We start from the raw sequence: 25344 nt of genomic DNA on the forward strand, positions 1-25344 counted from the left end.
CTGGAACCAAGACGTAATTATCCAAAAAAAGGAGTGATCAGTAATTATGTCAAATGGGGAAGAGGAAATGATGTTCTTAAGATTCATGGGGAAAATTCATACACAAAGTCCTCTGTTCCACCAGTATCCTACGAAGGGAGCCCCAGAGAAATCATCCCTGGAGGGAAAGATACACAGAGTGGAATTCCTGGTACAGAGTGCACTGATCCTGTGATGGGGAGTGGGAGGGGTAGGGGAAAGCCTCGTGGGTGTGGCTTTGCGTGGCGTCCAAGATGACGTCACAAACATCAGCCGTATCCAACGACACCGTGGGCTGAGCTAGTGCCAGTGGCGGCTGCGTCTGGTGAGGAAGCTTGCCCTCTGCACCCCTGAGGTAAAAGCCATGGGAGCAGTCAACAGTCAGATGCCCTCGAACAGAGTGGGGCATGCCCCAGAGGAGCCAGGTGCCCCTGAGGGGGAGGAGGAGGCCGAGGAGGTAGCAGTGGCAGTGATAGAGGAAGGGGAGGAGAGCGAAGAGGCCAGACCCACCACTAGCCAAGGGCGCCACAAGCGGAAGACAGGCCCAGAAGGGCAGCTCACAAAAGCGCCTCACAGGAAGCGAGCAAAAGACCGTTTAGAGTCCGTTTATAAGACACTTTTTCTGAGAGGAGAAGGGAGTGACGTGCAGATCCGTGCCTTGGGGAAGGAGTGGAACTTGCACAAGGTCTACTTGTGCCGGTCAGGATACTTTGCTAGCATGTTCAGTGGTGCGTGGCGTGAGACAACCATGGATACTGTAGAGTTGCAGATGCCTGACGAGAACATTGATCGTGAGGCACTGCACGAGGCTTTAGGTTCCCTGTACCGAAACTCTGTGCTCATCCCACCCGGTCGAGTGGTCCCCATGCTGGCCACAGCCAGCATGCTGCAGCTGGACAAGCTGATTCAGCAGTGCGGAGAGATAATGAAGGAGACGGTCAGTGATCAGACCGTGTGCAGCTACTACTGCTCTGCTGAGAGCTACGGACTGCAGAACATCAGGGCCATGTGTCTTCAGTGGCTGCTGGACAACCTGATGACCCAGCATAGTGAGGAGTTGTTGAGAGAAGTTAGCCTGGATCTCATGAAAGAGGTCATTGCCTCTTCAGAGCTCTTCGTGATGGAGGTAGAGATGGATGTGTACACGACGCTGAAAAAGTGGATGTTCCTGCAGCTGCAGCCGACATGGAGAGGCCCCCGCAGAGACCTACTGCCTGACGCCGACTCGTGGTTTGCCAGGTCCAGGCAGGAGTCAGAGGGCACCCCTTTCCTGGAGACCGAGCAGGGCAGAGCCTTCGTGCCAGCGTTCCAGCAGCTGCGGCTTGCCTACATGATCTGCGACCTGCCGTCAGCACGCATCATCGACCAGGATGCACTGATCCCTGCCACGTGGCTGACCCCAGTGTACAAAGAGCAGTGGCTTGCCCTCCTCCGGGCTGAGCAGACCAGAGACCTCGGGCCCGTGGATGTCTTCGAGTCCGACCTCCAGAGGACCAGCATGCGGTGCGGGGGCCAGCTCCTCAGGGATAAGCAGTGCACCTGGCGGTGGGCAGGCTTCAACGTCGGCTGGGACTTGGTGGTGTGCTATGCCAACCGGCGCATCATTTTCAAGCGCAGCGTGCTGAACAAGTCTTGCGGTCTCGGGGTCAGCTTACTCTGGCAGAGAAAGGTCGCGTTCCGCTTGCGCCTGGCCTCCTTGGACAGGGCTGGAAGAGCCATTTTCCGGAAGGAGACAGAACTCCAGGTGCTTTCCCTGGGAAAGGATGAAGAGCTAGAGGTGGTGAATCTGGAGAACGAAGATGTGGTTTTCCCCATATATGTGACCTGTAATTTCCTGTACCTCCCCAGAGAGGGGCGTTTCCCTGAGTGAGGACTCCTGAAAACAAAATCTCAGAGAGGTGAGCAGCTCTTTTCCTGGGGTCAGGGACGACCAGCTTTGTCCAGATGCCAGCTCCTTCTGCGGGACCAACCGGACTTGCCCACCTCTGGTGGCCCACCTCTGTCAGAGTCTTTGTTGAACTGTAGCTCATAATACTTGAGATCGTTTACCTGAGCCTATGAAGAGGAGAAATGTTAAAGCCCTGCTCCCCCAACACCTTTAGACCTCATTTGTGCTGTTAAAGTGGCAACCTGTCCTCCTGGTTACCATCCATCAATGCCCCCTCCCATCATTTCTGCAAAGTCAAAGACCAGTTGACTTTAGAGAGAACCTGTGAACCTACCTACTCTACTACTGCTGGTGAAACTCTTTTAAAATATGCATTTCCTTTAGCTTGATTAAAGGAATGTTAAAGAAACCGTTTGGTTTCTCTTTCAGTTCGCGTGTTTAGAGCCACTCTGCCCCACTCATTACCACCACTACCGCTAGCTTCCTTTGGATTGCTTCCCTTTCCCCATTCCCTGCCACTGAGTGTGTAGTACTTGGTTCCCATGATCTCTCACTCTGTGAACGCACCCAGGCTACACTGATGATCTTCTCTTTATTGGTTGTTCCTCAACATTCTTAGGTTAGTTGACTTCATATCGTATCTTGATGTTACTTTGGCTTTATTTTGACTTTCCTAGCATTTTAACCCTAGAAAGACGCCTCCAATCTTATACAACCCTATATTGGGGGTGGAGTGGAAGGCGGCAGATTGATGCTATGAGGACATCTCGGTACTAGACAGACTTTTTCTGTGGCATACAGCCACGAATTATTTATGCACCAGAATGCACTCTCTAAGCACGCTGATGGCCTTTGCCCTTCAGAAACATTTGACGTTGGAATTGTACGTGGAAAGACTCTTTCCCACTTAAAAACAGGTCTGGTAACCTCTGGAAAGAAACGCTTTTGAATTATAATGGGAATTATTTGGCATCTGGAAGTGGGATCACGAGAAGTCCACACTAGTAATCAAAAGGGTAAGATAAAAAGTGTTTTTGTCACAAAAGGAGAAGCACACTAGTCACGATTTGAATTTGTTAGTTTCTGATTACTGTTAACTTACAAATTGTCACCATCCCATTCCCTCCATTGAGTCATTTTGAGGTCAAAGAATGGAAAACTCTATTTAAGAATCCATATAAATAATAAATACATGCTTGGAAAGAGTGTGATAAATTAATACAAGATGAACAAATAAAAAAAACTAGTATACTCTATTGGTGTTTGGCAGATTCATGTTGATGTATGGCAAAACCAATACAATATTGTAAAGTAATTAGCCTCCAATTAAAATAAATAAATGTACATTTAAATTAAAAAAAAAAAAAAAAACAGTCACCAGATTTAAGGCTTTACTTAGTTGAAATCAGAATTTTCCTTACTGGTGGTTTATGTTTCTCTTCCCAATTAGATTTTATCCATTGTCCATCAGTGAACAAATTACTTTTGACTTTATCCATTCATTCATTCCTTTTCCTCTTTAAGGAGATTTGAAAGGCTTCCTTATCCCAAACCCACATACTAGGATTAGAGTAATATTTACGTGACAGTTACTTATATGAAATGGTTCAACCAGGAAGCTGCTGTTGCATCCTTCGATGTTTGCCCTTAATTTTGCAGCCCCCTACCCTTTCTTGTGTTCCCTTATATTCCATATACCTAACCAACTACAAACAATAGACTTCATTTTATTTGTGTTTAAAAATAACTGGGGAGAAGAGTAAGTCATGATTCAGTTGAAACGTAAAAATTATTGTTATTTTTTTTTTCGGTAAGAATTTCACTTTCTTTATGTAAACTCTCTAAGCAATTTGAAATCACTTGTTCTTGAGCTGAATGCCAAGATGCCATTTCATCTAAACAGAGGTATCCTCAGTTGGGAAATTCAGAGACTACTTAGCTACAAGTGTACCTTGACTGAAAGATCTGCTTTTGTTTTCCTACCCAACGAGCTTTAAATCCTTAAATTGCTTGTTGCCGCTTACAATAGAAAGATGTTCAATAATGTACAAACAGTGACAGCTGAAATACACTCATTTAAACATTTAAACTCTCACAAACCCTGACTGTTGCCATTTGCCAGTTTGGGCAATTTATCCAATACCTGTCTCTATTTTTTCTCTCTCTTTTTTTTTTTCTTTTCTTTTTGACTGCTCAGGATGAGGAAGAAACCTTTTCCCATGTTGATACTCATTTTGTTAGCCTCTTCGTAAAGGCATGGGGAGATGGGGAGGCAGGGCGACGAACAGTCATGGTAATGCTACAGGAAAACATCAAGCTAAATAACAGCAAAGTAAACGCCACACTAAAGGAGATGGTACCCCTATGGGATACCACGTGGTCCTTGACAATGATGAGGATTTATCCCTGTCTCTGTTTTTCCCTCTCTGTATGTCTGCCACTCTCTCTGTCATCCCCTATCTCTGTCTCCATGATGTCTGTCTGCATCCCTGTCTAATTTCTATCTACCTCTGTCTTTGTCTTCCTCAGTCTCTGTCTCAGACTGCCTATCTTCGTCACTCTCTGTCTCTGTCTTACTGTCCGTTATCTTTCTGTTTCTCTCTGTTTCTGACAATCTGTTTGTGTCTGGGTCTCTATGTTTCTGTCTCTGTCTCTGTATTTCTCCAGTGCTTCTGTATCCGTCTGTATCTGCATCTCTCTGTGTCTCTTTCTCCATCCGTCTGTCTTTGTCTTTCCCTTTCTGTCCCGATCTGTCTCTGTCTTTCTCCCCACCCCCAACCTTGTTTCTCTCTGACTCTCTCTCTCCCCATCACTATCTCTATGTCTGTTGGCTCTCTTTCAGTGTGCGTCTGTCTTTCTCTGTCTCTCAGTCTGTCTGTCTCTGTCTTTCTATCTGTGTCAATCAGCCTCTGCCTGTCTCCCTGTCTCTGTCTGCAACCATCATTCTTTGCCTTAGTTTGAATGGGTGTCTGTTTGTCCCTGTCTGTGCCTGGCTTCCTCTGCCTCCCTGTCTCTGTCTCCATCTATTTCTACCTGTCTCTGTCTGCCCCTTTCTGTGTATGCCTTTCTAGCTGTCTCTTTTGCGGGAGGAGGTACAATTTCTGAGTCTGTCCATCTGTTGGGCTTTCTCAGCCTGCCTGACCAGCTATCTCTGTTTTTCTGTCAGGCTGTCCTGTCTCTGGCTGTTTCTACATCTGGTTCTGTTGCATCTTTTGATAGTCCATCTCTGCTTCTGCCTGTCTTAAGGAGACAGGAATGAAATGTTATTACAATTCGGTAGACAAACCCTCTTCTGTCATCTTCCCTTCCAGTGGTGTCCTAGAGATAGATGCTGGAAGAAGATAAAGCTTAGCATTCGTGTGCAAAGACACAAGAGACTTAAATAAACAATGACTTATGAAGGAGAAAGCAGTGCCCCAGGGATGGAAGTGGGATGGACACAGACAGCAGACCAGTGTAAATTATGCTACTGTGGAAAGGGTCTATATATAAACAGCACAAAGATGACACTGAAATTTCGATGAAAGATAAATCATGTGCTGGAAAAAGAAAACCAACTTTTTAAGAGGAAAATAAAAAGAAGAGGGAGTGTCCAGCCACAAGGTCTACAGGAAGGTACTTGCCAAGTCTCAGCCACAGAATTTGGACATGAAACTGCCTGGTGAGAGTTAAAATAGCAAAATTCACCTATTTTATATAAGCACATCACATCAGTTTAGTCATGCGATTAAACTTAAACTTTTGAATTGGGGTCAGCAAACACACACACGCACACACACACACACAGACACACACACACACATGGAAATAAGTGGATTGAAGCAGAATCCAAGGTTTTTATGTCATCACCTGTTCAGCTAGTAACATGACTTCTAAGACATTCATACACACACACACACACACACATTTATATTTTATGAGCCCTCATGAGGTTCCACCCTTTCCTCGTCCACTCAGCTACCTGGGCCTTGATGCCCTTCCCTTTATTCAAGATAAATCTCTTGAAAGGGGTGTGTCATCTGCCCCCTGTTCTAAGGTTTACTTGCTTGACTCCAGGCACCATCTATATGTCATAGACTCTCAAATTCATAGCCCATGCACAGACCTCTTCTTTGAATCCAGACCTATAGCCAGCAGTCTGCCCCACCACTTGGAAATCTCAAAGGTGGTGCGATCTACAAAGGAACAAAATAGAACGTATAGTCCAGGCAACCAATTTTAATCTAAATGTAGATTCCTTCCTCATTTGAGTAAATAAATAGAAAGACACTGATGCTGGTAAGGAGAAAATAACCAGGATGTTAGCTGAAACTTATACTTCTTCAAGTGCTTGTGTTTCAGAAGTAAAATTTGTCTATTCATGACATTCTAAAGAAAGGTGGCAATTTTTTTTTCTAGTAGTAAGAGAATTGAAATTTACCTCATTTATTTAGACAATAGCCAATTGATATATGAACAGTCTTCGGGAATGATTTGTTCTAACAGTGCAGATGAAAGTTTGGTCTAGTCTGTGAACACGTTTTCCATGTCAGTTGCTATGATTAGATTCTGAGATCAGACACCAAAGGATAAATTTCACTCCACATTGTAGCAAACTTCAACTATCAAACTTGGTTTAAAGACCAGCAGGGTAATAAGATGCAGTGGAAGGAACAAAAACTATCTGGGCAGATTCAAGGTAAGATTTGAATACCCAAAAGATCCTTAATTCTCTGAGCAGTATTCATCACATAAACACACTGCATTACATTGGTGATGTCTGTCAATTATTTTAAAAAATAAAAATAAAAATAGTACATGGTGATGGCAAAAATAGGAATTTACAAGCAGCTGATGGTTTTGATTAGCGTGTTTGCTGTACATGGGATTTTATGAAGAGTGGTGACTCTAAGTGAATTAAAATCATCCAAGCGGTCACGAAGAGCATGTTTTGGGTGAAGGCAAGTGGCTGAGTATGGTCCACCACAGGTGAGGAGACTTGCTGTAGAGGTATATTCTTAAAGATGGTAGCCCCTAGTCGTATGTGATTATTTAAATGGATTAAAATTAAATAAAATGGAAAATTCAGTCTCTCAGTCTCACTCGCAGCATTTGAAGTGCTCAATGGCTACATGTAAACCCGTGGCTACTATACTGTGCGCAGCGCAGATATGGAACATCTCTATCAGCGCAGAGGATTCTGTGAGATAGTGCTGTTCTATAATCAGTCATTCCAAGTAAAATTTACATTTCTTTCTGCTTCTGAATACATAGGTCGCCTGGATAACCTATGTGGGGGTGGGTGATGTTTGTGGGGATGGGGAGGAGTTAGAAAATCGGACATACAGAATGGTCACATTTGGATTTACAGGGTCTCATCAGGGTCTTATTTGTCTCACTGTGCTTACCGAGATGTTATGGAGGCTGGGGACAGGGCTTGAGGAAGGTTGGTAGCCACCCAAAGGAACCGTTTGTTCTGGAACCCTGTGCTTTGGAATGTGAAGAATTTGGGTCTAATCTTCTGTGGCCCATACAGCATCTGACCTGGTGGTCAGGCCATCATCTCAAACTCATTGTCCAAAACTCAACCTTTGCTTTCTTTCTCCCATTCCACGATCATGAATATCTATTTTCAATGTATTTGATGGTTGGTCTTTTACTGTTCATATTGTTAGTATCTCCACCAGTATACTAGCCCTCTTCTCAGTCGCTAGGCCTTGAAATCGCTGGTTGAAAGGATACAGAATAAATGTCTTTGTAAACTGAAACTTACATTAGAAATAATAGCATGTGGGGTTATTGTAAATACATTTAGATACAAATACGTAAATACATAAATCAAATACATTTGAGTCTTCTGCTTTGCTTTGCCATCAGGTTTAACGTGATATGATATTTCGATGCCTCCCAGCTTAAGACCAGCAGGAACACATTTGTAGTTGAACAATCTGAGTTTATTATTCTTTGCAGTGAAGGAGAACATACACAGTGAAGGAACTGTGGGCCACACAAGTACGTGGGTGATAGAAAAGGGATGTTAAGAGATTTGGGCTTGGGACTTCCCTGCTGGTCCGGTGGATGAGCCTTTGCCTTCCAAAGTAGGTGGTGTGGGTTCGCTCCCTGGTTGGGGAAACTAAGGTCCCACATGTCTTGTGGCCAAAAACCAAAACATAAAAGAAAACAAACAAACTAACAAACAAAAAAAAAACAGAAGCAATATGGTAACAAATTGAATAAAGACTAAATAAAGGGACCACCTCAAAAAAAAAAAATTAAGGAAGAAAAGAGGTGGGCTTGTTTTAGGTGATTTGGGTGAATTTTTAAAGAAGCAGAGCTCTGATCTGGATTGGATACTGTCAGGAAGACAGGGAATTCCTATGACAGTATCTTAATAAACCTTTTGTATAGAGAGAATAGATTAGAGTGAGGTTAAAGCTACAATTGCTGAAAACAAACAAAGAAACAAAGCAAAGGGGAAAACAAAACCCCCAAACTAGCAGTCACTCATACTAGCTAGGAGAGGGATATACGGTGATTTGTACAGTGATTTTGCTTTTGTCTGTGCTAAGGAACAAAAAAATCATGAAGTGGCCTTTGTTTTGTCTCACTTTATCATGATCTCAGAGTGACAAGATCTCATGATCTCACCTGAAGTTGGCATTCCCTGAGATTTTTTTCAATGTCTAATGGGAGAATAACATGTCCTAGCCTGGATGTCAAGAGATATTTTTTAGTACCCCCTTCTGGCCACAAGCCATTAACCCATGTTATCTAGATTATCAACATTGCTCTGAGTTTGATGATCAGGAATTTGTTTAGAGAATGTAGTCTGTAGTAGGACATGGATTGGTCTCTCCTGCTCCTTTTGCAGTAGAATGCATCATTGAATACTCTGGTGTGACACGGGCTGTGCAATAGCATTTAAGACTCCAGACAGGATGCATTGGCCAACTGCAAAACAAGTAATCAAACGAAACACAATGATTATTAGTCCTTGCAACAGGACTTGAAGTCAAGGGCTTGGATTATAAAAACCAGGCAATGAATCCAGCTGGGTTCACCTTTGAGCACCACATGACTTTTGTTAGAATCAAAGACAAGTTTTGGACCACCCTTGCTAGTTATGATTTTCCCTAATGTGAGAATAGCAAGTCACAAAGCCTATATGAATAGGGAGTCAGTTATTCTTCGTGTGTGTGTGTGTGTGTGTGTGTGTGAGAGAGAGAGAGAGAGAGAGAGAAAGAGAGAGAGAGAGAGAGTCGCTCAGTCATGTCTGACTCTTTGCAACCCCATGGACTATAGCCCAGGAGGCTCCTCTGTCCATGGTATTCTTCAGGCAAGAATACTGGAGTGGGTTGCCATTCCCTTCTCCAGGGGATCTTCCCGACCCAGGGACCGAACCCGGGTCTCCTGCATTGCAGGCAGATTCTTTACCATCTGAGCCACCAGAGAAGCCCTTCCTGGTGAGTTTTTAAAAGAAATTGGTTTGACTGTTACTGGATAATCCCCTCTCTCTAACCCCTCCCCCCTCCCCCACCCGATTCTGGGAAACAAGATCTGCTGGAATGTTTAGTTTAACATATCACAGAGTCTCAACAATTATCCTGAACACACAAGATAAGTTAGCGTATGCCATATGGGTGTTATATAAGATGTTACATAACAAATAGTACCTCATTGTGGCACGGCCTCTATCAGGAGAATAAGCATCATTTGTTACAACTAGAGACAGCCGATTTTGTGTTCCTCAAGGTAAGTGATGTATTTAGCAGAACTTCCCTCGTGTGGCTCAGCTGGTAAAGAATCCACGTGCGGTGGAGGAGACCTGGGTTCGATCCCTGGGTTGGGAAGATCCCCTGGAGAAGGGAAAGGCTACCCAGTCCAGTATTGTGGCCTGGAGAATTCCACGGACTGTATAGTCCATGGGGTCGCAAACAGTCGAACACGACTGAGTGACTTTCACTTTCAACCAGTTTCACAAAGCAGGCTGACTATCATGAACAAATGGAATATCTTGAGCAAATTTGACTCTCAGGGTCAGGGTGGCTCCAATAATGGAGCCTACTCTTGATTGAGTGGGACTCACCGACAGGGCGCAGGAATGGCCGAGAGGAGCTACCCCGCGTCTCAGGTAAGGGGCGGTGGCCGGGAGGAGCAATCCCAAGCCCGAGGCCAGGGGCGGCGGCCGGGAGGACCGACCCCACATCCAAGGAGCCGTGGCTGCCTGGGCGCAGGAGGCCTAGAGGAGCTATCCCACGTTGAAGGTCAGGAAGGGCGGCGGTGAGGAGATACCCCTCGTCCAAGGTAAGGAACGGCGGCTGGGCTTTGCTGGAGCAGCCGTGAAGAGATAACCCACGCCCAAGGTAAGAGAAGCCCAAGTAAGACGGTAGGTGGTGCAAGAGGGCATCAGAGGGCAGACACACTGAAACTGTACTCACAGAAAACTAGTCAATCTAATCACACTAGGACAACAGCCTTGTCTAACTCAATGAAACTAAGCCATGCCCATAGGACAACCCAAGACGGGTGGGTCATGGTGGAGAGGTCTGACAGAATGTGGTCCACTGGAGAAGGGAATGGCAAACCACTTCAGTATTCTTGCCTTGACAACCCCATGAGCAGTATGAAAAGGCAAAAGGAGAGGATACTGAAAGAGGAACTCCCCAGGTCAGTAGGTGCCCAATATGCTACTGGAGATCAGTGGAGAAATAACTCCAGAAAGAATGAAGGAATGGAGCCAAAGCAAAAACAATACCCAGCTGTGGATGTGACTGGTGATAGAAGCAAGGTCCGACGCTGTAAAGAGCAATATTGCATAGGAACCTGGAATGTCAGGTCCATGAATCAAGGCAAATTGGACGTAGTCAAACAAGAGATGGCAAGAGTGAATGTCGACATTCTCGGAATCAGCGAACTCAAATGGACTGGAATGGGTGAATTTAACTCAGGTGACCATTATATCTGCTACTGTGGGCAGGAATCCCTCAGAAGAAATGGAGTAGCCGTCATGGTCAACAAAAGAGTCTGAAATGCAGTACTTGGATGCAATCTCAAAAACGACAGAATGATCTCTGTTCGTTTCCAAGGCAAACCATTCAACATCACAGTAATCCAAGTCTATGGCCCAACCAGTAAGGCTGAAGAAGCTGAACGGTTCTACGAAGACCTACCAGGCCTTTTAGAACTAACACCCAAAAAAGATGTCCTTTTAATTATAGGGGACTGAATGCAAAAGTAGGAAATCAAGAAACACCTGGAGTAACAGGCAAATTTGGCCTTGGAATACGGAATGAAGCAGGGCAAAGACTAATAGAGTTTTGCCAAGAAAATGCACTGGTCATAACAAATACCCTCTTCCAATAACACAAGAGAAGACTCTACACATGGACATCAACAGATGGTCCACACCAAAATCAGACTGATTATATTCTTTGCAGCCAAAGATGGAGAAGCTCTACACAGTCAGCAAAAACAAGACCAGGAGCTGACGGTGGCTCAGATCATGAACTCCTTATTGCCAAAATCAGACTTTAATTGAAGAAAGTAGGGAAAACCTCTAGGCCATTCAGGTATGACCTAAATCAAATCCCTTATGATTATACAGTGGAAGTGAGAAACAGATTTAAGGGCCTAGATCTGATAGATAAGAGTGCCTGATGAACTATGGAATGAGGTTCGTGACATTGTACAGGAGACAGGGATCAAACCATCCCCATGGAAAAGAAATGCAAAAAAGCAAAATGGCTGTCTGGGGAGGCCTTACAAATAGCTGTGAAAAGAAGAGAAGGGAAAAGCAAAGGAGAAGAGGAAAGATATAAGCATCTGAATGCAGAGTTCCAAAGAATAGCAAGAAGAGATAAGAAAGCCTTCCTCAGCGATCAATGCAAAGAAATAGAGGGAAACAACAGAATGGGAAAGAGTAGAGATCTCTTCAAGAAAACAAGAGATACCAAGGGAACATTTCATGCAAAGATGGGCTCGAGAAAGGACAGAAATGGTATGGGCCTAACAGAAGCAGAAGATATTCAGGAGAGGTGGCAAGTATACACGGAAGAACTGTACAAAAAAGATCTTCACGAGCCAGATAATCACGATGGTGTGATCACTGACCTAGAGCCAGACATCCTGGAATGTGAAGTCAAGTGGGCCTTAGAAAGCATCACTATGAACAAAGCTAGTGGAGATGATGGAATTCCAGGGGAGCTATTTCAAATCCTGAAAGATGATGCTGTGAAAGTGCTGGGCTCAATATGCCAGCAGATTTGGAAAACTCAGCAGTGGCCACAGGACTGGAAAAGGTCAGTTTTCATTCCAATCCCAAAGAAAGACAATGCCAAAGAATGCTCAAACTACCACACAAGTGCACTCATCTCACATGCTAGTAAAGTCATGCTCAACACTCTCCAAGCCAGGCTTCAGCAATACGTAAACCGTGAACTTCCAGATGTTCAAGCTGGTTTTAGAAAAGGCAGAGGAACCAGAGATCAAATTGCCAACATCCGCTGGATCATGGAAAAAGCAAGAGAGTTCCAGAAAAACATCTATTTCTGCTTTATTGACTATGCCAAAGCCTTTAGCTGTGTGGATCACAATAAACTGTGGAAAATTCTGAAAGAGATGGGAATAGCAGACCACCTGACCTGCCTCTGGAGAAATCTGTATGCAGGTCAGGAAGCAACAGTTCGAACTGGACATGGAACAACAGACTGGTTCCAAAGATGAAAAGGAGTACGTCAAGGCTGTATATTGCCACCCTGCTTATTTACCTTCTATGCAGAGTACATCATGAGAAACGCTGGACTGGAAGAACACAAGCTGGAATCAAGATTGCCAGGAGAAATATCAATAACCTCAGATATGTAGATGACACCACCCTTATGGCAGACAGTGAAGAGGAACTAAAAAGCCTCTTGATGAAAGAGAAAGTGGAGAGTGGAAAAAGTTGGCTTAAAGCTCAACATTCAGAAAACGAAGATCATGGCGTCCGGTCCCATCGCTTCATGGGAAATAGATGGGGAAACAGTGGAACAGTGTCAGACTTTATCTTTTTGGGCTCCAAAATCACTACAGATGGTGACTGAAGCCATGAAACTAAAAGACGCTTGCTCCTTGACAGGAAAGCTATGACCAACCTAGATAGCAGATTCAAAAGCAGAGACACTACTTTGCCAACAGAGGTTCGTCTAGTCAAGGCTATAGTTTTTCCTGTGGTCATGTATGGATGTGAGAGTTGGACTGTGAAGAAGGCTGAGTGCCGAAGACTTGATGCTTTTGAACTGTGGTGTTGGAGAAGCCTCTTGAGAGTCCCTTGGACTGCAAGGAGATCCAACCAGTCCATTCTGAAGGAGATCAGCCCTGGGATTTCTTTGGAAGGAATGATGCTAAAGCTGAAACTCCAGTACTTTGGCCACCTCATGCGAAGAGCTTGACTCATTGGAAAAGACTCTGAGGCTGGGAGGGATTGGGGGCAGGAGGAGAAGGGGACGACAGAGGATGAGATGGCTGGATGGCGTCACTGACTCGATGGACGTGAGTCTGGGTGAACTCCGGGAGTTGGTGATGGACAGGGAGGCCTGGCGTGCTGCGATTCATGGGGTTGCAAAGAGCTGGACACGACTGAGCGATGGATCTGATCTGATCTGATCTGAAAGTCATTTAGCAAACGAAATCAGATGACATGGATATGTCACTGGGCTATACTTAATAGAAGTTCTTGATTGAAGTTCTTACTGATGATTCTACTATTACTTCTAACGATATTGTTTTCTATACTGCCTGCTTCAAGAAGTGTTGTTCCTTACATTATCAAGTGTGTGACTGAGCCACTGATATAATGATGGTGTGCAGCTCCATATGAAATCCATAAGTATAATGGTGTGACTCTGTATATAAGAAGCAACAAGACAGAATATTTTCCTGGACCAAGAGACTAGTAAGACAGGTGTGGTCCAGAGACTTTTGTTACTCACAGGGCCTAGTCCAGTAATAACACACTGAGTGGCCTATCAGTGAGATCTTTGACAGACCTGCGAATGAACCCTCCCAGCACCATGGAACAAGATGGTAATGAAATGCTCTGCGAACCATGGTCAAACTCATGGCCATAAAAGGGCCCTGCTCTGGCAACTGGCACTTGCTATCTGCCTCTACAAAGATTAACTCATGGACACTACAGCTGCTGACCTTCAACGTCCCCTGAAAGGAGTTCAGGGTGAAAATCAGAAATTAGGCACTCGCTCTGTGTTCTGGAAAAATGGACAAAACAGGCCTTTGGATAGTTAGAGATTTTCAGGTAAAGATTTTCTTGAGCCCAAATTCTTGCATCTTCTCATACCTAGAAAAGCACCTAAGTTGTTAATGGGGACAACTATTTTGGCTTTTACAGTAATACCACAGTAAGAAGCCAAGGCCTACCTGGACAAACTTTGACAACTGGCTACCTCAAGCACCTGTCTACGCTGGGTTATAGACTCATTCACCTGAAAAGAAATTATAAGATTTATTTTGTCTGTTAAATTTCAGGTTTTCATTCTTTCAGCTACTTCTAACTGGGTTTTTTATACCTACATTCAAAATGTATATGAATATGCCAGATGGCTCCATTCTTATAAATAGGGCAGCCCAAGTGTTGACTCTACCCAGACCAGGATCAAAGTTACTATCAAATGTAAGCTGATTCTTGCAGGTTATTCTTGGACTGCTGATTACAGTAATTCATCTACTGATATTTGGTCTCTGCCTTTTAATCTACTTATCTAGTTTGTTCTTTCTAAAGGATACAGTGGCTTCCCAGACAAAGTAACAGTGATGCAGAGATTCTGGCCACTCTTCAAAATGGACTCCCCTGATGTTCCACCATGGTTACAGATACAATCTTGGTTTACAAGCTCTCCTTTGTGAAAAACTATCTTGACTACAATCATTGTAATCATTCTGTTTTTTGCTGTTTGCTCCTTACATATATAACTGTGTATTTACTACTTGGGGCCCTTGGATCAGAAACCCTAAGTAAAAGGGTAAGGAGAATATGTTGCTTCAACCGCTTAGGGTCAGTGCCCCTCACCTGCAGGAAGCAGTTACTGACAGATTTCTCTGCCCCTTTCCCCTCAGCAACAATATTCTCCTAAAATAAAAAGGGGGAACTGAGAGAGTTAACTTAGGCAGGTTGATAAGGAGTCAAAGCCTAAGGCCCCTTTAAGGAGGAGATAAACATTCTTTCTTTTTCACATTCTTTGCTATAGATATGTAGGCCTCGTAGGCAGCAGTATCTCTTATTCAAGGACATGTCTTTTTTTTTTTTTTTTTTAAGCTTTGGATATATGTTATGGGAGAAGGTCTGGGTAAAAACTTCCACAGCTGTAGCTCTGGGTTAACCTGTTCCTTCTGGCTAATCTCGTGCTGATGTCATCCCAGGAGGTATGTTACAGGAAAGGGTCTGGAAAAATTCTCGAAGTCTTGAGGTATCTTTTATCTAGTCTCAGCAGCTAGTTGAGAAGTGTATAACGCCTTGCTTAAAGTAGTGAGGTGGGTTCTCTCCTGCTCCCTTCTGACGTCTATGTCTGAAGCTTTTTCTGTCACTTTCACTTTAGATAAAATCTACACAATGCTCCAAGTGACTGAGACTGTCTTTGGTCCCGAGTTAAATCTTCTCCTTCGGAGACCATGAATCTGGCGGCACTGTTCACCATTCACCATTAGCTGTCACAACTCTAGAGTCAGTATTCATGTTTCTCTCATGCCAAGCACCACTCAACCTGAAGCATTATATAGACCTTCTTATCAACTTTCTATAGCCATCGAACAGAGAATATTTAAAATGTGATTTAAGGTTATCCTGTCCTATTCAAAGTGTGTAAACATTCTACTCACATGATTTGAATAGGGCAGAATCTTTGCGACCCCATGGACACGAGTTTGCAAGTCTCTGCTATTCATGGAATTTTTCAGGCATGAATACTGGAGTGGGTTGTCGTTTCCTCCTCGAGGAAGTCTTCCCAACCCATGCCTCATGCGTCTCCTGCATTGGCAGGTGGATTGTTTACCACTGGGAATGTTTGGGAAGCCCCAAACATTCTACTTAGGCAAGGTCAAATGACCTGAGAGACTTACCGTTTTCAAAGTTTTTTCCCTTGCATTGTACTTTCCTTGTCATTGAAAGGTCCACACTCTCTCTACACCGTATACTTTGTTTAGCATATAACACTTGTCGGTATTTAATATTATTAATTTCCTCAAAAATCAAAATCCATCTCATTCATTCCTCATTTCTTTCAGTGTTTAAGTTTGTTACATGCTTAGCTGGTGTCTAAAATAGAGACAAAAGCAAAGACTGGGCAAACATTGCCACTTTTATCACAGAAAATGTTTTGACAGCCGCAAATGATGGGATAACCTAAGAAAATAATTACAGAAATTAAGGTGCATAGAGCACAGAGCTGGAACCAAGACGTAATTATCCAAAAAAAGGAGTGATCAGTAATTATGTCAAATGGGGAAGAGGAAATGATGTTCTTAAGATTCATGGGGAAAATTCATACACAAAGTCCTCTGTTCCACCAGTATCCTACGAAGGGAGCCCCAGAGAAATCATCCCTGGAGGGAAAGATACACAGAGTGGAATTCCTGGTACAGAGTGCACTGATCCTGTGATGGGGAGTGGGAGGGGTAGGGGAAAGCCTCGTGGGTGTGGCTTTGCGTGGCGTCCAAGATGACGTCACAAACATCAGCCGTATCCAACGACACCGTGGGCTGAGCTAGTGCCAGTGGCGGCTGCGTCTGGTGAGGAAGCTTGCCCTCTGCACCCCTGAGGTAAAAGCCATGGGAGCAGTCAACAGTCAGATGCCCTCGAACAGAGTGGGGCATGCCCCAGAGGAGCCAGGTGCCCCTGAGGGGGAGGAGGAGGCCGAGGAGGTAGCAGTGGCAGTGATAGAGGAAGGGGAGGAGAGCGAAGAGGCCAGACCCACCACTAGCCAAGGGCGCCACAAGCGGAAGACAGGCCCAGAAGGGCAGCTCACAAAAGCGCCTCACAGGAAGCGAGCAAAAGACCGTTTAGAGTCCGTTTATAAGACACTTTTTCTGAGAGGAGAAGGGAGTGACGTGCAGATCCGTGCCTTGGGGAAGGAGTGGAACTTGCACAAGGTCTACTTGTGCCGGTCAGGATACTTTGCTAGCATGTTCAGTGGTGCGTGGCGTGAGACAACCATGGATACTGTAGAGTTGCAGATGCCTGACGAGAACATTGATCGTGAGGCACTGCACGAGGCTTTAGGTTCCCTGTACCGAAACTCTGTGCTCATCCCACCCGGTCGAGTGGTCCCCATGCTGGCCACAGCCAGCATGCTGCAGCTGGACAAGCTGATTCAGCAGTGCGGAGAGATAATGAAGGAGACGGTCAGTGATCAGACCGTGTGCAGCTACTACTGCTCTGCTGAGAGCTACGGACTGCAGAACATCAGGGCCATGTGTCTTCAGTGGCTGCTGGACAACCTGATGACCCAGCATAGTGAGGAGTTGTTGAGAGAAGTTAGCCTGGATCTCATGAAAGAGGTCATTGCCTCTTCAGAGCTCTTCGTGATGGAGGTAGAGATGGATGTGTACACGACGCTGAAAAAGTGGATGTTCCTGCAGCTGCAGCCGACATGGAGAGGCCCCCGCAGAGACCTACTGCCTGACGCCGACTCGTGGTTTGCCAGGTCCAGGCAGGAGTCAGAGGGCACCCCTTTCCTGGAGACCGAGCAGGGCAGAGCCTTCGTGCCAGCGTTCCAGCAGCTGCGGCTTGCCTACATGATCTGCGACCTGCCGTCAGCACGCATCATCGACCAGGATGCACTGATCCCTGCCACGTGGCTGACCCCAGTGTACAAAGAGCAGTGGCTTGCCCTCCTCCGGGCTGAGCAGACCAGAGACCTCGGGCCCGTGGATGTCTTCGAGTCCGACCTCCAGAGGACCAGCATGCGGTGCGGGGGCCAGCTCCTCAGGGATAAGCAGTGCACCTGGCGGTGGGCAGGCTTCAACGTCGGCTGGGACTTGGTGGTGTGCTATGCCAACCGGCGCATCATTTTCAAGCGCAGCGTGCTGAACAAGTCTTGCGGTCTCGGGGTCAGCTTACTCTGGCAGAGAAAGGTCGCGTTCCGCTTGCGCCTGGCCTCCTTGGACAGGGCTGGAAGAGCCATTTTCCGGAAGGAGACAGAACTCCAGGTGCTTTCCCTGGGAAAGGATGAAGAGCTAGAGGTGGTGAATCTGGAGAACGAAGATGTGGTTTTCCCCATATATGTGACCTGTAATTTCCTGTACCTCCCCAGAGAGGGGCGTTTCCCTGAGTGAGGACTCCTGAAAACAAAATCTCAGAGAGGTGAGCAGCTCTTTTCCTGGGGTCAGGGACGACCAGCTTTGTCCAGATGCCAGCTCCTTCTGCGGGACCAACCGGACTTGCCCACCTCTGGTGGCCCACCTCTGTCAGAGTCTTTGTTGAACTGTAGCTCATAATACTTGAGATCGTTTACCTGAGCCTATGAAGAGGAGAAATGTTAAAGCCCTGCTCCCCCAACACCTTTAGACCTCATTTGTGCTGTTAAAGTGGCAACCTGTCCTCCTGGTTCACCATCCATCAATGCCCCCTCCCATCATTTCTGCAAAGTCAAAGACCAGTTGACTTTAGAGAGAACCTGTGAACCTACCTACTCTACTACTGCTGGTGAAACTCTTTTAAAATATGCATTTCCTTTAGCTTGATTAAAGGAATGTTAAAGAAACCGTTTGGTTTCTCTTTCAGTTCGCGTGTTTAGAGCCACTCTGCCCCACTCATTACCACCACTACAGCTAGCTTCCTTTGGATTGCTTCCCTTTCCCCATTCCCTGCCACTGAGTGTGTAGTACTTGGTTCCCATGATCTCTCACTCTGTGAACGCACCCAGGCTACACTGATGATCTTCTCTTTATTGGTTGTTCCTCAACATTCTTAGGTTAGTTGACTTCATATCGTATCTTGATGTTACTTTGGCTTTATTTTGACTTTCCTAGCATTTTAACCCTAGAAAGACGCCTCCAATCTTATACAACCCTATATTGGGGGTGGAGTGGAAGGCGGCAGATTGATGCTATGAGGACATCTCGGTACTAGACAGACTTTTTCTGTGGCATACAGCCACGAATTATTTATGCACCAGAATGCACTCTCTAAGCACGCTGATGGCCTTTGCCCTTCAGAAACATTTGACGTTGGAATTGTACGTGGAAAGACTCTTTCCCGCTTAAAAACAGGTCTGGTAACCTCTGGAAAGAAACGCTTTTGAATTATAATGGGAATTATTTGGCATCTGGAAGTGGGATCACGAGAAGTCCACACTAGTAATCAAAAGGGTAAGATAAAAAGTGTTTTTGTCACAAAAGGAGAAGCACACTAGTCACGATTTGAATTTGTTAGTTTCTGATTACTGTTAACTTACAAATTGTCACCATCCCATTCCCTCCATTGAGTCATTTTGAGGTCAAAGAATGGAAAACTCTATTTAAGAATCCATATAAATAATAAATACATGCTTGGAAAGAGTGTGATAAATTAATACAAGATGAACAAATAAAAAAAACTAGTATACTCTATTGGTGTTTGGCAGATTCATGTTGATGTATGGCAAAACCAATACAATATTGTAAAGTAATTAGCCTCCAATTAAAATAAATAAATGTACATTTAAATTAAAAAAAAAAAAAAAAACAGTCACCAGATTTAAGGCTTTACTTAGTTGAAATCAGAATTTTCCTTACTGGTGGTTTATGTTTCTCTTCCCAATTAGATTTTATCCATTGTCCATCAGTGAACAAATTACTTTTGACTTTATCCATTCATTCATTCCTTTTCCTCTTTAAGGAGATTTGAAAGGCTTCCTTATCCCAAACCCACATACTAGGATTAGAGTAATATTTACGTGACAGTTACTTATATGAAATGGTTCAACCAGGAAGCTGCTGTTGCATCCTTCGATGTTTGCCCTTAATTTTGCAGCCCCCTACCCTTTCTTGTGTTCCCTTATATTCCATATACCTAACCAACTACAAACAATAGACTTCATTTTATTTGTGTTTAAAAATAACTGGGGAGAAGAGTAAGTCATGATTCAGTTGAAACGTAAAAATTATTGTTATTTTTTTTTTCGGTAAGAATTTCACTTTCTTTATGTAAACTCTCTAAGCAATTTGAAATCACTTGTTCTTGAGCTGAATGCCAAGATGCCATTTCATCTAAACAGAGGTATCCTCAGTTGGGAAATTCAGAGACTACTTAGCTACAAGTGTACCTTGACTGAAAGATCTGCTTTTGTTTTCCTACCCAACGAGCTTTAAATCCTTAAATTGCTTGTTGCCGCTTACAATAGAAAGATGTTCAATAATGTACAAACAGTGACAGCTGAAATACACTCATTTAAACATTTAAACTCTCACAAACCCTGACTGTTGCCATTTGCCAGTTTGGGCAATTTATCCAATACCTGTCTCTATTTTTTCTCTCTCTTTTTTTTTTCTTTTCTTTTTGACTGCTCAGGATGAGGAAGAAACCTTTTCCCATGTTGATACTCATTTTGTTAGCCTCTTCGTAAAGGCATGGGGAGATGGGGAGGCAGGGCGACGAACAGTCATGGTAATGCTACAGGAAAACATCAAGCTAAATAACAGCAAAGTAAACGCCACACTAAAGGAGATGGTACCCCTATGGGATACCACGTGGTCCTTGACAATGATGAGGATTTATCCCTGTCTCTGTTTTTCCCTCTCTGTATGTCTGCCACTCTCTCTGTCATCCCCTATCTCTGTCTCCATGATGTCTGTCTGCATCCCTGTCTAATTTCTATCTACCTCTGTCTTTGTCTTCCTCAGTCTCTGTCTCAGACTGCCTATCTTCGTCACTCTCTGTCTCTGTCTTACTGTCCGTTATCTTTCTGTTTCTCTCTGTTTCTGACAATCTGTTTGTGTCTGGGTCTCTATGTTTCTGTCTCTGTCTCTGTATTTCTCCAGTGCTTCTGTATCCGTCTGTATCTGCATCTCTCTGTGTCTCTTTCTCCATCCGTCTGTCTTTGTCTTTCCCTTTCTGTCCCGATCTGTCTCTGTCTTTCTCCCCACCCCCAACCTTGTTTCTCTCTGACTCTCTCTCTCCCCATCACTATCTCTATGTCTGTTGGCTCTCTTTCAGTGTGCGTCTGTCTTTCTCTGTCTCTCAGTCTGTCTGTCTCTGTCTTTCTATCTGTGTCAATCAGCCTCTGCCTGTCTCCCTGTCTCTGTCTGCAACCATCATTCTTTGCCTTAGTTTGAATGGGTGTCTGTTTGTCCCTGTCTGTGCCTGGCTTCCTCTGCCTCCCTGTCTCTGTCTCCATCTATTTCTACCTGTCTCTGTCTGCCCCTTTCTGTGTATGCCTTTCTAGCTGTCTCTTTTGCGGGAGGAGGTACAATTTCTGAGTCTGTCCATCTGTTGGGCTTTCTCAGCCTGCCTGACCAGCTATCTCTGTTTTTCTGTCAGGCTGTCCTGTCTCTGGCTGTTTCTACATCTGGTTCTGTTGCATCTTTTGATAGTCCATCTCTGCTTCTGCCTGTCTTAAGGAGACAGGAATGAAATGTTATTACAATTCGGTAGACAAACCCTCTTCTGTCATCTTCCCTTCCAGTGGTGTCCTAGAGATAGATGCTGGAAGAAGATAAAGCTTAGCATTCGTGTGCAAAGACACAAGAGACTTAAATAAACAATGACTTATGAAGGAGAAAGCAGTGCCCCAGGGATGGAAGTGGGATGGACACAGACAGCAGACCAGTGTAAATTATGCTACTGTGGAAAGGGTCTATATATAAACAGCACAAAGATGACACTGAAATTTCGATGAAAGATAAATCATGTGCTGGAAAAAGAAAACCAACTTTTTAAGAGGAAAATAAAAAGAAGAGGGAGTGTCCAGCCACAAGGTCTACAGGAAGGTACTTGCCAAGTCTCAGCCACAGAATTTGGACATGAAACTGCCTGGTGAGAGTTAAAATAGCAAAATTCACCTATTTTATATAAGCACATCACATCAGTTTAGTCATGCGATTAAACTTAAACTTTTGAATTGGGGTCAGCAAACACACACACGCACACACACACAGACACACACACACACATGGAAATAAGTGGATTGAAGCAGAATCCAAGGTTTTTATGTCATCACCTGTTCAGCTAGTAACATGACTTCTAAGACATTCATACACACACACACACACACACACACATTTATATTTTATGAGCCCTCATGAGGTTCCACCCTTTCCTCGTCCACTCAGCTACCTGGGCCTTGATGCCCTTCCCTTTATTCAAGATAAATCTCTTGAAAGGGGTGTGTCATCTGCCCCCTGTTCTAAGGTTTACTTGCTTGACTCCAGGCACCATCTATATGTCATAGACTCTCAAATTCATAGCCCATGCACAGACCTCTTCTTTGAATCCAGACCTATAGCCAGCAGTCTGCCCCACCACTTGGAAATCTCAAAGGTGGTGCGATCTACAAAGGAACAAAATAGAACGTATAGTCCAGGCAACCAATTTTAATCTAAATGTAGATTCCTTCCTCATTTGAGTAAATAAATAGAAAGACACTGATGCTGGTAAGGAGAAAATAACCAGGATGTTAGCTGAAACTTATACTTCTTCAAGTGCTTGTGTTTCAGAAGTAAAATTTGTCTATTCATGACATTCTAAAGAAAGGTGGCAATTTTTTTTTCTAGTAGTAAGAGAATTGAAATTTACCTCATTTATTTAGACAATAGCCAATTGATATATGAACAGTCTTCGGGAATGATTTGTTCTAACAGTGCAGATGAAAGTTTGGTCTAGTCTGTGAACACGTTTTCCATGTCAGTTGCTATGATTAGATTCTGAGATCAGACACCAAAGGATAAATTTCACTCCACATTGTAGCAAACTTCAACTATCAAACTTGGTTTAAAGACCAGCAGGGTAATAAGATGCAGTGGAAGGAACAAAAACTATCTGGGCAGATTCAAGGTAAGATTTGAATACCCAAAAGATCCTTAATTCTCTGAGCAGTATTCATCACATAAACACACTGCATTACATTGGTGATGTCTGTCAATTATTTTAAAAAATAAAAATAAAAATAGTACATGGTGATGGCAAAAATAGGAATTTACAAGCAGCTGATGGTTTTGATTAGCGTGTTTGCTGTACATGGGATTTTATGAAGAGTGGTGACTCTAAGTGAATTAAAATCATCCAAGCGGTCACGAAGAGCATGTTTTGGGTGAAGGCAAGTGGCTGAGTATGGTCCACCACAGGTGAGGAGACTTGCTGTAGAGGTATATTCTTAAAGATGGTAGCCCCTAGTCGTATGTGATTATTTAAATGGATTAAAATTAAATAAAATGGAAAATTCAGTCTCTCAGTCTCACTCGCAGCATTTGAAGTGCTCAATGGCTACATGTAAACCCGTGGCTACTATACTGTGCGCAGCGCAGATATGGAACATCTCTATCAGCGCAGAGGATTCTGTGAGATAGTGCTGTTCTATAATCAGTCATTCCAAGTAAAATTTACATTTCTTTCTGCTTCTGAATACATAGGTCGCCTGGATAACCTATGTGGGGGTGGGTGATGTTTGTGGGGATGGGGAGGAGTTAGAAAATCGGACATACAGAATGGTCACATTTGGATTTACAGGGTCTCATCAGGGTCTTATTTGTCTCACTGTGCTTACCGAGATGTTATGGAGGCTGGGGACAGGGCTTGAGGAAGGTTGGTAGCCACCCAAAGGAACCGTTTGTTCTGGAACCCTGTGCTTTGGAATGTGAAGAATTTGGGTCTAATCTTCTGTGGCCCATACAGCATCTGACCTGGTGGTCAGGCCATCATCTCAAACTCATTGTCCAAAACTCAACCTTTGCTTTCTTTCTCCCATTCCACGATCATGAATATCTATTTTCAATGTATTTGATGGTTGGTCTTTTACTGTTCATATTGTTAGTATCTCCACCAGTATACTAGCCCTCTTCTCAGTCGCTAGGCCTTGAAATCGCTGGTTGAAAGGATACAGAATAAATGTCTTTGTAAACTGAAACTTACATTAGAAATAATAGCATGTGGGGTTATTGTAAATACATTTAGATACAAATACGTAAATACATAAATCAAATACATTTGAGTCTTCTGCTTTGCTTTGCCATCAGGTTTAACGTGATATGATATTTCGATGCCTCCCAGCTTAAGACCAGCAGGAACACATTTGTAGTTGAACAATCTGAGTTTATTATTCTTTGCAGTGAAGGAGAACATACACAGTGAAGGAACTGTGGGCCACACAAGTACGTGGGTGATAGAAAAGGGATGTTAAGAGATTTGGGCTTGGGACTTCCCTGCTGGTCCGGTGGATGAGCCTTTGCCTTCCAAAGTAGGTGGTGTGGGTTCGCTCCCTGGTTGGGGAAACTAAGGTCCCACATGTCTTGTGGCCAAAAACCAAAACATAAAAGAAAACAAACAAACTAACAAACAAAAAAAAACAGAAGCAATATGGTAACAAATTGAATAAAGACTAAATAAAGGGACCACCTCAAAAAAAAAATTAAGGAAGAAAAGAGGTGGGCTTGTTTTAGGTGATTTGGGTGAATTTTTAAAGAAGCAGAGCTCTGATCTGGATTGGATACTGTCAGGAAGACAGGGAATTCCTATGACAGTATCTTAATAAACCTTTTGTATAGAGAGAATAGATTAGAGTGAGGTTAAAGCTACAATTGCTGAAAACAAACAAAGAAACAAAGCAAAGGGGAAAACAAAACCCCCAAACTAGCAGTCACTCATACTAGCTAGGAGAGGGATATACGGTGATTTGTACAGTGATTTTGCTTTTGTCTGTGCTAAGGAACAAAAAAATCATGAAGTGGCCTTTGTTTTGTCTCACTTTATCATGATCTCAGAGTGACAAGATCTCATGATCTCACCTGAAGTTGGCATTCCCTGAGATTTTTTTCAATGTCTAATGGGAGAATAACATGTCCTAGCCTGGATGTCAAGAGATATTTTTTAGTACCCCCTTCTGGCCACAAGCCATTAACCCATGTTATCTAGATTATCAACATTGCTCTGAGTTTGATGATCAGGAATTTGTTTAGAGAATGTAGTCTGTAGTAGGACATGGATTGGTCTCTCCTGCTCCTTTTGCAGTAGAATGCATCATTGAATACTCTGGTGTGACACGGGCTGTGCAATAGCATTTAAGACTCCAGACAGGATGCATTGGCCAACTGCAAAACAAGTAATCAAACGAAACACAATGATTATTAGTCCTTGCAACAGGACTTGAAGTCAAGGGCTTGGATTATAAAAACCAGGCAATGAATCCAGCTGGGTTCACCTTTGAGCACCACATGACTTTTGTTAGAATCAAAGACAAGTTTTGGACCACCCTTGCTAGTTATGATTTTCCCTAATGTGA

General features: G+C 43.9%; 2 pseudogenes; both read left to right on the forward strand.

The window, feature by feature from the left end:
• The first annotated feature begins 239 nt into the window (after nt 1-239).
• Nucleotides 240-2151, forward strand: LOC139180920 (germ cell-less protein-like 1 pseudogene; annotated as a pseudogene).
• A 14408-nt stretch (nt 2152-16559) lies between these two features.
• LOC139180954 (germ cell-less protein-like 1 pseudogene) lies at nt 16560-18700 on the forward strand (annotated as a pseudogene).
• The last annotated feature ends 6644 nt before the right edge of the window (nt 18701-25344 follow it).

The sequence above is a fragment of the Bos indicus genome, chromosome X (genome assembly GCF_029378745.1).
Source record: "Bos indicus isolate NIAB-ARS_2022 breed Sahiwal x Tharparkar chromosome X, NIAB-ARS_B.indTharparkar_mat_pri_1.0, whole genome shotgun sequence".
Classification (NCBI taxonomy): domain Eukaryota; kingdom Metazoa; phylum Chordata; class Mammalia; order Artiodactyla; family Bovidae; genus Bos; species Bos indicus.